We start from the raw sequence: 13,170 nt of genomic DNA, 5'->3' as shown, positions 1-13,170 counted from the left end.
GCCCCACAGGTCCCGTTATTTAACACCTTTGCCCCCATGATAATACCACGTGATATTACGTCGTGCAACTTCAATGTAAATCTAACCCCATCCGGGACAAGTAGCTGTGACCGAGATCCTTCAATAGTTGGATGCGAACAAGATTGTCACAACGAATTATTTCACGAACTTCGCTCTGCTCTGTCTTGTTAGCCAGTCTAAGTAGTCTACGATCTCCATTCGCGGAAACCAAGTGACTGAATGACAAACTGACAACAGCTGATGTCATTCATTTCTTTGATCAAAGCAAAGGGAAGATTTTCTCCGTAAGAAGGCAGCTGGGGTGGGGCTGAAGTATGTATCAAATATTTTCCGAGAGCACATTTAAAATAGAAAGGTTTCTAGTCACGGAATTCCAAATAGCTCATGATCGTCACCGGTTTCCTGTAGGGTAGGAATGGAGTGTTTCACTCCGGAACAGCGTGTAAACATTAGTGAAAACTTATTACAAACGCAGTAGAAACGATTCGTGCAGAAAAATTTTCAGATTTATAGAAATTTGTATTCTGGTCCTGCTATGTTCACGTGAACATAACAGGACCATTTTATGTTTCAATTTTTTCGAATTTGAGGCTAGTGCAAAGGAAAACTTTTACGGTACAATCCGGTACAAACGCAGCACAAGGGTATCGTAGAAAAAAATCTTGAGATTTGTAGAAATTTATTAGTGGTTCTGCTAAGTACACGTGAACTTACCGGGACCACTTTATTTTTCGATTTTTTCTGATTGAGTGGAGTGGATTTTAGTTTACGTCCCTTTCAGCAGCAAGGCTATATGAGACGTGGACCTACCGATTAACGTGGAATCCGAACCACATGAGCTCCCGCCGGGAATCGAACCCGGGTCTCCCACGTCTTTTCTGATTTGAGACTGGTACAAACGAAACTTTTTACGTACAATGCGGTACAAACGCAGTATAAACGATTAGTGCAGAAAAATCTTCAAATTTGTAGATATTTGTATTGTGGTCCTGCTAAGTTCACGTGAACTTAGCAGGACCACTTTATTTTTCGATTTTTTTTCGAGTTTGGGACCGGTACAAACGAAAATGTTTAGGGTACAAACCGGTACAAACGCAGTAGGCTACAAACGTATGGTATATAAATATGTATAATTTTCAAAAGAGGTCCTGGCCGGTAGCCAGCCCAAAAATGTAGGGGGGGGGGACGATCCAACCATATTATAGTTCTTTTACAAACCTACCGTGAAATTTTTAACGGGGACACGAAAAATTTAGGAGAGCCCGGCCCCCTAGACCCCCCTGGATATGGGCCTGGGTCCTGCTAAGTTGACACTCGTTTACAATGTTCATTTCATTGCAAACTATTGCACCAGTTAATTCACACGCTGTTCGCTAGATGACTGTGCCTATGTTGAGATAAAATATGTCTCATTTTGTAGTTGTAGGATGGTGTACGTTAAGATTAGTAAAAATGTCAATATTTCAATTAAACGTGCAGCACAACGTTTGCGGGAAACCCCATACTTCGGTAGCGTACTATTATTCTCTGTATATAACTTCTGATTTCACAGATTTATTTCTGATTTTTTTCAATGACAAGTCAAATCACTTCTTACGATTTTGGAACTGGCCACCTGGAATCTCTAACCAGGTAAAAAAATAGGGTATCCGTAGCTGGCGGAGAAAAATAACCAAGTCCCTTAGTTATTCCATCCCACTGGTTTATTTTAGACGCGATCTTCGTAAATACGGTTGGATTACTTGCCTCTTTGGAGTCGAGAAAACAACCGTCGAATTGATTATAATCCTCCACGGAGGTAAAGAGACGTACTTGATTCTAAGTTGACGACCTTGCTATTTCTTTGGTTTTTCGATTTACTGGAGCACGCATACGATCTCATTGGTATTTTCAGTGCTGGAGGGAGAAGCTATCATCATCATTCTATCTATTGTCATCAAATCGTTCATCACACATTTATAGACACACATCTTCGTATTTACATTTGGGCATCAGCCCAGGGGCGGATTTTCGATGGCGGACCCACGGCTAGGATCAGGCAAAACGATGAAAGGCAAACATACAGGGTTATCTCAAGTTCTACCTGGACCATCCGAGAGCACACCGAAGGGCAGAATCCGCAAGGATCCGAGTCACACTTCTTCTATTATTAGTAAATCTCAGCAGCGGCGAGGTTCTCAAGCCTCAGTTGCCTCTGCAACTTCCGTCATCTCTTCTGGGTCTGTCCGCAGCAGATCGCCACATCCATCAGAACATTCAGACAGTTATGCCGAACGTCTGCAACAATCGCCACCTCCGAAGAAGCAACATCTCGCTTCTAATTCATCTCTAAACCAAGATCCAATGGACATAAGTCCATCTTCAAATCATTCTGACGGATCCACTCCACCTTCAGTTCATTCCATGTTATTGACTAATTTCGACGTAAAATTCAGCAATGCGAAGTTTGTTTCCATACAACTGCGCAAATACCTCCCTCGAGCAGCAATTTCAGAAATTGTTCATACGAGAAATGGCATCATTTTAAAAACACCGGACCCAACTCTCCTTACCACAATAAAAAACAAAGTGCCTATTGACACATTTGGTCCAAATGCAAAGATTCAATCTCTGAACTCCTCCACACGTAAGCAGCCTCCACCACCAAAGCGACCACCATTGTTATCTGTCGTTATTCGGGGGGTTGACCCCTCCTATACAGACGAAGAGGTCCAAGAGGAGCTCAAGCTAGAGGGACACACTATTACGAAAGTAATACGCATTCGAAACGATAAAGGTCCTACCTATATGGTTCGTGTGCTTACAAACCATCAAGACACCATTGACGAGTTACTAGCGTCAGGTGCATACATTTATAATCACAAGCACAGAGTCGAACCATCACGAACACCAGTTCCAATGCCGGTCCGCTGTGAACGTTGCCAGGTCTACAATTCCCATCACACATCCGATTGTAAAAGTTCCAGTAAATGTGGCTATTGTGCTGGTCCTCATAACACCCGGACTTGTGATAACTTGGAATTGCCACCAAAATGTGCCACTTGTAATGAACAGCATCCGGCCTACAGTTACAAGTGTAAGGCAAAGCCAGACCCTATTCAGGATCATCCTGAACTCGTTGTGCCCTTGCGACCGCCGGCACCAGTTCAAACCCATCCACATCCAATTGACGCTCCTGTTTCATTAGATCAGCTATTGACGTTTCTAACGCTAGCTTTGCAAAACATCCACCCCTTTATTAGGCCGCATATTCTACAGCAAATCATTCTGGCAGCAAAAACCACTTTTCATGTTAATTTTACTGCTACTTATTCCGGAAATACTGTTCATTTTCATAAATCACATGCTAGTTCACTCGTTTAAGATCATGGCTTTAACTTTTCTCTTTTTGAATATCCGATCACTACCAAAACACAAAGTTTTATTTGAACAACTTCTTCTGGAGGAACATGTTACAGTATTCTTACTCAATGAAACATTTCTAACAAACTCTCGTACTTGCCGTTTACCACGATATACCATGTTACATTCTGCAAATCCTGTACCTGCACTTCGAGCAAATGGGGGAGTAGCCATAGGGATCTCACCTCACATCCCTTATCGCCAGCATCAGTATACAGCAACAGCTCTTCCTGAATATCTCCTTGCCACAGTTTATTTCAAAAATGTCATCATCACCCTAGCAACTATATACATCAGACCAAATCATCCATTACCTCAGCAGTTCGTACAGTATATCTCCAATAGTTTCAACAGATACATCATTATGGCCGATTTCAATATGCATAGCCGCAGCGATGGGGACCGGACAAATTTCATTAACTTCATAACAACCCACACTACTGGGGTTATTGTTGATCTTCCACAAGCTACACGCCCCATCTCAAACACTAAGCCTGACATAGTCATTGTCTCCACAAATCTTATCTCACATTGCACTGTAGAAATCCTTGATCTTCTTGGTAGTGATCATGCACCAATCAAGCTTGTTTACAAACCATACTCAGCTACAACCCATTCCTCTTTACCAGTACGAGTGAGCTTGCGTTACGATAAAGCTAAATGGGATCAATATCGTTCACATATTTCAGACCTCACCAGTGATATAACAGAACCGGCCACATGTGACGATTTATACCAGACTGTAGATCGCATTACATCCGCAATCCAGGAAGCCAGCAACTTGTATATTCCAACAACGAAATCTGTTCCATATCAGCCTAAACTTCCGCCACACTATCTCTCCATGATCAAACGTTCACGTCAGCTCTATCGAGAATATCTCCACACTCGCAACCCAGAAGCACTCCGACATCACAAACAACTTCAACGTACAGTACACAATTACATCAAAGCATATAAACTCCGGTGCTGGGTAAAGACATGCAACACCCTGTCTGAAACATCGCATCCTACTAAATTCTGGTCCCGCTTCAATGCGCTTTGTGGAAAATTCTCTACTACACCCTACCCCATTTTATTGGATGATACACCTGTTAGTACCGATAGCGATAAAGCAAATGCCTTTGCAGATCACCTACAAGTTATCTTCACACCGCCATTTGAGAAAACGCCTCACCCTGCAGACAGACTCAATACTTCATCACCAGAACTACAACCCAATCCTACTCATGTCTTACCTCCTAATACTGCTGTTTCCGCCCCAATCACCACTCACGAAATCTCTCAAGTTCTCAATAATAAACGAAATACTGCACCTGGCTTAGATAACGTGACGTATCGCCATATCAAGGAATGCCCTATTTCACTATTACTACTTCTTGCGAATATCTATACATTCATATTGCGAACTGGCTTCTTTCCTTTAGCTTGGAAAACATCTAAGACCTTAATGTTTCCCAAACCACATAAGCCTCCTCAGGATGTTGCGTCTTATAGGCCTATACAACTTACATCCACATTCAGTAAGATCTTGGAACGTATCCTAGTTAAACGATTACATATTTTCATTTCAGATCACGGCCTACTTCCAGTCACACAAGCAGGTTTCCGTCCAGCTTTCTCTATAAATGATCAACTACTTCGACTCACAACGCTCATTACTCAACACTATAATTCAGCAAATCCTTCCTGTTTAGTTTTATTTGACTTGGAGAAAGCATTCGATAAAGTCTGGCACCATGGGCTCATATACAAACTTCTGCAATTTCAGCTCCCTATCTCCTACATTCGCCTCATTTACCATTTCATTACGAATCGTATCACCTATATCTCAGTACGAGGTAGTTTGTCACATCCGATCTTTCTGTTCTCTGGAGTACCACAAGGGTCAGCCTTGTCTCCTTTACTATACCTTCTATATGTAGCAGATATGCCCCGACTGCCAGATCAGGTCCATCTCTTCCAATATGCGGATGATACGGCCCTTCTCGCACTTGGAACAAGTATCCAGCAGCTCAACATTAAGTTACAGACTGCTATTAATCGCTTTCACACTTGGTGCACTCTTTGGCGGCTTACTATCAACGCAGCTAAAACCCAAGCCATCATATTCCTACCACCCAAAAGAACTTCCAAAGTCCGCAGAAATCCACGCAATCTCTCTCTCTGCACGTTGATGGGGTGCCTATTCAAATCAGTAATACTGTCACATATCTGGGAATTACCTATGATCACCACCTTACTTGGTCCCAACACCTAAAAGTCATTACTACAAAAGCCTATAATAGACTCAATCTATTGAAACGATTGACTGGTACCACCTGGGGCCTTAAAGCACACACCATCCTAAATACCTACAAGGTATTTTTACGACCTGTCCTTACTTATGGATTTACTGCTTGGATAGCTGCACCCACTAAATTCTACAGTAAACTTTTAATTCTAGAACGCCATGCTTTCCGTATAGCGTTCCGCGTTAAGTTGCCTAGTCCTACACAGGATTTATACCGCAAAATCACTTTTCCGACTTTACAATATTACCTAGAAAAGCTGCGGCTAACATTTATCACCAAACGCTTCGAAACACGACATCCTTTATTACAGGACACAATGCGATATTTAGCACTTCATCCAACATTTCACCGTTATTATCATCCTCCACTTTCGCTCCTCTTCACATTATATCATTATACTCTACCACCGTTAGACCCTGCTTTACTTATAATCACAGATTACATCATTCATGAACATCTTCCTCTCATTCACCCATCATTTCCAGCACAGTGATTACCATTATTTACTAACAAGGGCCTCATTCGTCTTCATCATTGCCTAGAGTAGCCCCTAGGCTGAAGATAACCTCACTGTCTAATTAATATTATCCACGTGTTGTCCTGTGTAAGCACCTCACCACATCTTTCACTCCCATTGCTATACTTGTACATATCATGAATTCTATACCTAATCATCATTCCCATTATGTTATCGATTATTTGTTTAAAATATACTGTATGTTTATTTTCCTTGTGTATATACCTGCACCTAATGTTAAGGATTAATGTTCGTTAAGTCTCCCCCTCCAAAATTACTTATTTATGTAAACGTTGTTGCTAATAAAGTATAAAATCACTTAGCCCATCTAACATATTCTTTCCGTAGGTAACTATCATGTCTCGTTCCTAAAAGAGGGCGTAACCCTCTGAAAGGCAGCTAGCCCGTCAGGCTAGCCTCTTAAAAAAAAAACTTACGATTTAAGAAATTGTGATCCGAAACAGATGTCCTGCTGAGACCTATTTAAAATAGAAAATACCGTTTTGTATTTTATGCTGATTTCAGAACTTAATCGCATGAAGAAAGTTCTGTGAATCCTGGAACTCTGTTTTTTAAAGTACTGTAATCTGCTAGTCAGGGGCGTCATTTAGGGGGACAGGGAGGGGTATTTGCCCCCTGAGTTTGAGATGTATATAGATTTTATCAATAGAATAGTAGTAAATCAGTTAAAAACGCGAAATTTTACTTATATCAAGGGGTCTTGCTCCCCCCCCCAAGCAAAATCTGAAATTACGCTCCTGCTGCTAGTGAAAGCGTTAAAGTACTGTAATCTGCTAGTGATTCACGGACTCTATTGTCCATGTCAGGGGGCGCGGTGGCTCAGTGGTAGAGCATTCACCTCCGGTGCTTGGGGTCCCTGGTTCGATCCCAGCTCGCGCCTTGTGGACTTTGTAGTGGACAAACACCGTGTTCGTGGGTTTTCTCGGGGTTCTCCCGTTTCCTTCCACTTTCTTCATTCCACCATTTCATTTATCTCTCATCATCATTGTCTCCTTTAGCCTAACCGGCATAATCGTGGACGTAAAACTTAAAGATTTCATTTTTCTATTGCCCATGTCCTTTACCAATGCTTTCACAGAACTAAATCGTTGTAACAATCTTGGTCGCATCCAATTGTTGAAGGATCTCGGTCACAGCTACTTTTTGGGCTGGCTACCGGCCTGGATCGCTGGTGTCCGATTCGAACAAATTACATACTCGGTGGAAGAGTGTTACAACTTAAAAAATGGAAATTTTGAGTTATCATCGCTCAAAAGAGAATAGAGAGAGAGAGAGAGAAGCGAGCTCTACCTGATGGTATTATAGCAGAAACGTAACTAAACAAATTAATCGCTAGGTGGCAGAAGTACCAGTATTCTAGGGAGTGATTATAATAGAATAACAAACTTTAAAATTCATGTTCCTTGAAATGTGTATTGTCGATTTGTAACAGTCTTCCACCGGGTGTGCGAAATTGTTCACCATTAAGATCATCTTTCTCATTTGATCAGTGTTCATGGCAAATCTCTTCAATAAATGCATCTTTCACAGATGATCTGTTTTCCTTGGGAACCCATCTAAGTTTAAAAAATAGATGTGGCAGAAGCAAGGATAATATTATTTAGTGATCATTCCGAGCCTAACCTTAGTTAATAATCTTGTTATTGTGTACTTAAAGAATTGTAATTGCAGTCGAGTATAATATCATCATCATCATCATCATCATCATCATCATAGATATTGTGCAATTACTGGCAGGTCACTTGCTGCAATTGAAAAGCTTTCATGCTCCACGGTCTTCCACTAACTTCTTTGTCCTCACGTACGATTCTTCTGTTTTGATATCCTCCCTAAATTGTAGTCTCCTTCACCCTTCCCTTTGTTTCCTGCTACCATACCCTCTAGCACGTCCCTTAGGATATAGTTCCTTCTTAGCCAATGTTCCAACCAGTTTCTCTTCCTCTTCTTAATAATATCTAAAAGTGTTCTTTTCTCCCCCACTCTCTCATTCGTTTTCCGCTCGACCCAACTAATTCTTTCCATTCTTCTCCACACCCACATTTCGAAGGCTTCCAATCGTTTTTCATCATTTTTGCGTAATGTCCATGTTTCTGACTCACATAGTATAATACTCCACACGAAGAATTTTATGAGTCTTTTTCTAGACTCTTTGTTCAAAGTCCCACAAAATAGACTTTTTCTTCTTCCTAAAGGCTTCTTAGGAGGTTCAATGCCGCGTTCACAAAAGCTCTCCACTGACTTCTATCCTTAGCCAATTGGATCCAGTTTCTACTTTGTATTCCTATCTCTGCGAGATCCATCTTAATATTGTCCTCCCATCTGCGCCTACGTCTTCCTAATGGTCTTCCAGTCTTTTCCGATGGGTCTTCCAGTCAAGACTTTGAAAGGATGAACGTAATGAAATTATACAAATTTCATTTTCCAATTATTCCGTGTGGGACGTTTTAGAAATTGGCTGTTTCTCGTTTGATAATTTACTTTTTCCGTTCATGTTTTTCTTTTTGAAAAACTCCAGAGTACAATTGAGGGTGTGAGCGCAATAGTGGTCTAACTGACATTTTTAAAAAATGGAGAAAAATCAAGTTAAACTTAAACACATATGGGTTTTTTGTACAATATATATATGTACAATGTATGACAAATTCAAGCAGTTGTGGTTGCTTTTGGTATATTGTACAAAAAGCACATGTGTGTAACTTGATTTTTCGCCATTTTTAAAACTGTGGGTTAGACCACTGTTGCGAACCCTCCCTCAATTTACATTCCTTTTTGCTTGTTTTTTGAGATTTACAAGTTCCTGCATAAATCACTTTCACACACTAACATGTACTTCCAATAACAAAATTTGACAATTAGCACTGATTTCACGTTTACTAAACCTTTATTATTCTGCATCCAGCTCATGAAGAATTTTGTTGGTGTCGATAAAATAAATGCATTAAAAAATCCCAACATAAGCTGCCAATTTTCACAGATATTCTCCTTATTCCTATTTGAAAATCCCCTTTTTCCTTTTACTATAAAATGGGATTTTACCCATGGGTTGACATCACTAATTGCTTGGTCCTATTTCATCTTTTATCATCATTTTCAGTTCTGTCCCCTATAAAATTCCATCAACATAATAATAATGAAAAGAATACACGATGGGCATAATTATCACTCCTTTATCATTTCTTGGACCATATTTATTGTGTTTTCTTGTTTCACAGCATCCATATTTCTCTCCATAGCTTTCTACCCATGAACTGAAGTTGTAAAAATCTTAAATGCATCATTTTGGTCTTTGAAGACTCCGCCTGTAAATTCTTTCCATTGTGTGTGTGTGTGTTAATGAGATAATGATGCACTCTATTATAGGAGGAAAATAAGCAATTTTACTTTTTAAAAAATGTTCTTGGGACACGAACTTGAGGAATTCAAAAAGTCAAGTGAATCATTCTAATCTGAAAATTTTCACTAGCTGTCAAAGATAGGATTTAATGAACTCAAGTATATTATAAAATAATCTCAAGGGAACAATAAAGATGAAATAATAAGGAAGTTCCTAAAATGCTAATAAAAATGCAATAAATTGGTTTGCTCTCAGAAAAATCCGTTATTCGGACAGCGGTATATTGTGCAAATATATGGAATCCGTACATTTACTACGAACATTTGTACGGAGCATATATTATCCATATGCTACATACGTACTGACCTGCTTGGATGTTACATCATACTGCTGCAGGGTGTCTGACATCTAACAGTCTTGCGTATATTACATACGTATACGTATGTTAATATGCACTAGCTATATGTTATATACGTAATCTGTATGTGAGATCCTGACTGCCTATATAATTTTTTCTTTCGTACTATTATTCGAAACACACTTAAAGTATATATAAAACATGCGTTTTCAGATATATGCTTGCTGCAGAATTTTACATAGTGTTGTACATTAAGTCCAAAACCTACAGGATTTACGTATGTAATATACGTTTTCACGTACGCCCCATACGATTTTTCCTCAGTGTGGTTTGTGAAATTTTGTAGAACATAGACTCTCAATCTATAGAGTTTCAATAGTCTTTGGTGTATGGGAATCAAAATTGAATCAGAAAGTTGTAGCTTCTGGATTTAGTAATTATATAAACTTCTCGCTTTTCGTTACCGTTTTCCCCCTATAGTGATCAATGTTAAAAAACCAAGACAGATTTCTACCAATTACAGCTTGAACATAGGGTTAACGGTATGGAATAACTTGCGTCAGCTTTGTTTTTTAGCTTATTGATTTATAAGAGAGATTATTGTTCGATTTTCTATACTTATTATACTTTTAGATCTGTTTTAGTGTGGCTTAGAAATACTTCGACTATCTCGGGACATTGTCCCAGATCCACTATTTGCTCACCCTAGGGCCTCTCACTTCTCATACATCTAAATATATCTTTAAAATTAAGGGGTTTCTAGATATGTTCATCTTATTGTAACAGTTGCAATCCCGATCTTTCTTTCTGCCCACCTTTTTTCTTCCTTTCTAAGAGAAACATCAAGAAACGCTGAACCACATCTGTAATTACCATGTCTCTACTCTTAAGGGATTTCGATATATGACCAAGTTATTTCGACAACACCCACCCTTTTCTCTTACCGACTTTTTCTTCTCTTCTAAGGGAAACGTCAATAAACGCTTAAATACGTCTTTAAAAGCCTAAACACAAATTTACATGCTTCTAACCTTAACGGATTTCGAGATATGGGCATCTTATTTTAACAATTTTAATCGCCACTCTTTTTCCTTCCTTTCTAATATCAAATATCAAGAAACGCTCAAAGATGTCTCCTTATTTTAAATGTAAATCCATTATACCAAATTTCATGTATCTAACATTTAGAGATTCCGAGATAAGGACATTTTAAGACAATAATTGCCATTCCTCTGTCCCCACTTCCCCCGTCAAAGTTTCAAAATAACCATGTCTTATGGAAGTCGTACATCATAAATCCTATGCCCTGTCCAAATTCCAAGTTCCTATACTAAACGGTTTGGCCTGGGTTTTGATCAAGCAGTTAGCCAGTCGGGAGACTTTTCTTGCACTGTTAGCATGGTAATAATGGATTTTAATTCGAGTATAATTTGTACATAATAAATTCAAATTCATTTTTTTAAAAGTAAGGTATATTTTACTAGGCTTAAAGAAGAAATTAAAATCACAGTTCATTTCAACAAAAACGTGGAAATAATTCCCCGTAAAAATCAAGGAGCGAAGGGACAAAAATTGCCTACATATCAGGGGTAAAAGTGGATCTGAAAAGGTAGGAGGACGGTAGGTATCGACATGACATCACGCTGCCTCCTGTCTAAGTTTGCCCATTGTAATTTTTTAGGAACTGGGGGAATGTCGTACATATTTTTTTGAGGTTGGGGAAAGCCGTCTCCCCGCGTTCCCTCTCACGTTTACCGCTGCTACATACTGAAAAATCATTAACATCAATTGTTTGGCACATTTATTAAATTTTGGAAACAAAATCAGTCAAAATTCCAGAAATAGGTCAAAAGTAAAACCAGTCTCGATAATTTCAATTTCCAGAACAAGGAGTGCATATAATCAACCTACCTTTTCGGGACACATCTGAACAGGTGCATGGAGACTACAAGAATTGACAAAAGTGTACGTAGGATTGTCAACTTTCCGGTGTTTTAGCGAACAGTTCAGTTTTTGACTTCTTGGTGCGATTTCCGGTACAACTTCAAAACCGAACATTAAATGTCCGGTAATGTTTCCTCTTATTAGTCCTATTATCGTAACTATAAACTGAATTAGTTTTATTCAGTTTATTTTGAAGTGACGAAAGGAATCGTTTGTCGATGGATATGATTAAAGCAGATCCTATAATTTGCTTCGATATTGACCTATTGTGCGAGGAATTTGCTGAACAGTTTGAAGGCAGGAAAATTTACTGAACTTATCAAAACTGATAAAGGTACATCTTCAAGAGCGAAAGCACATTTTGAAGAGCGCAGCTAACACTGCTTGGTCCTCCGCTACATCTGGGGGCACGGTGGATCAGTGGTAGAGCGTTTAACTCCGGTGTTTGGGGTCCCTGGTTCGATACCAGCTCGCGCCGTGTGTATTTTGTGGTGGACAAACACCGTGCTCGTGGGTTTTCTCGGGGTTCTCCCGTTTCCTCCCACTTTCTTCATTCGTCCATTTCATTCATTTCTCATCATCACCGCCTCCTTAGCCTAACCGGCATAAACGTGGGACGTAAAACTTAAGGATTTCATTTTTTCCTCTGCTACATATTCCAATTAAATAATGCATCCAGATCCACTGAAAGTATGTAGGCATTATAAGACACTACCAGCCCCAGCGAAGCTGGTAAGACTTATTTTTCAAGTATGTTTTGTGCATGGCATATTACCAATTAAATTATATTACTAATCATATTTGTTTTTCTGTTTTAAGCACGATGTATTATTGATGATAGATTAAAAAAAATACATGTGCGGACTCAACCTAAATTGGAATATGGAAATTTAATAAATGCTTCAAAAATAACTAAAGTTATTAAATTCGAACTCCGAATCGCTCAATTTTATGTGGAGTAACCACTTTCAGGTTGTTCTTATTTTTGACGAGCGATAATATCACAATTTTAAGAGTCTGTGTACTTCAGGAGGATGTGCAGTATTTTCATTTTCTAAAGTTGGTAACCCTAACTGTGCGCAATAAATTAATATGAAAACCAATAACATATCTCAGTGTGCAAGTAATTTTGATAAGTACCTGATATCCAGAAAGTTAAAAAGATCTTTCTAATTATAGGGAAGATATTAACTCTATTAAATGTATGCTGCAATGAGAACATTTCCGTAGCTGAACAAAATTAATTATCTTTTCTGAACTTTGGTACATAATAAATCAT

At 39.1% G+C, this 13,170-nt stretch overlaps 1 protein-coding gene across 1 annotated transcript in view; it reads right to left on the bottom strand.

Annotated features, from left to right (window-relative positions):
- Positions 1-13,170, bottom strand: part of LOC145678735 (C3 and PZP-like alpha-2-macroglobulin domain-containing protein 8) — a 1,617,316-nt gene that overhangs the window by 1,198,665 nt on the left and 405,481 nt on the right. The window lies entirely within an intron of this gene.

Source organism: Thermobia domestica, chromosome 2 (assembly GCF_964235325.1).
Source record: "Thermobia domestica chromosome 2, izTheDome1.hap1.1, whole genome shotgun sequence".
Lineage (NCBI taxonomy): Eukaryota > Metazoa > Arthropoda > Insecta > Zygentoma > Lepismatidae > Thermobia > Thermobia domestica.
Note: the sequence above shows the minus strand (reverse complement) of the source record. Positions and strands in the feature narration are given on the sequence as shown.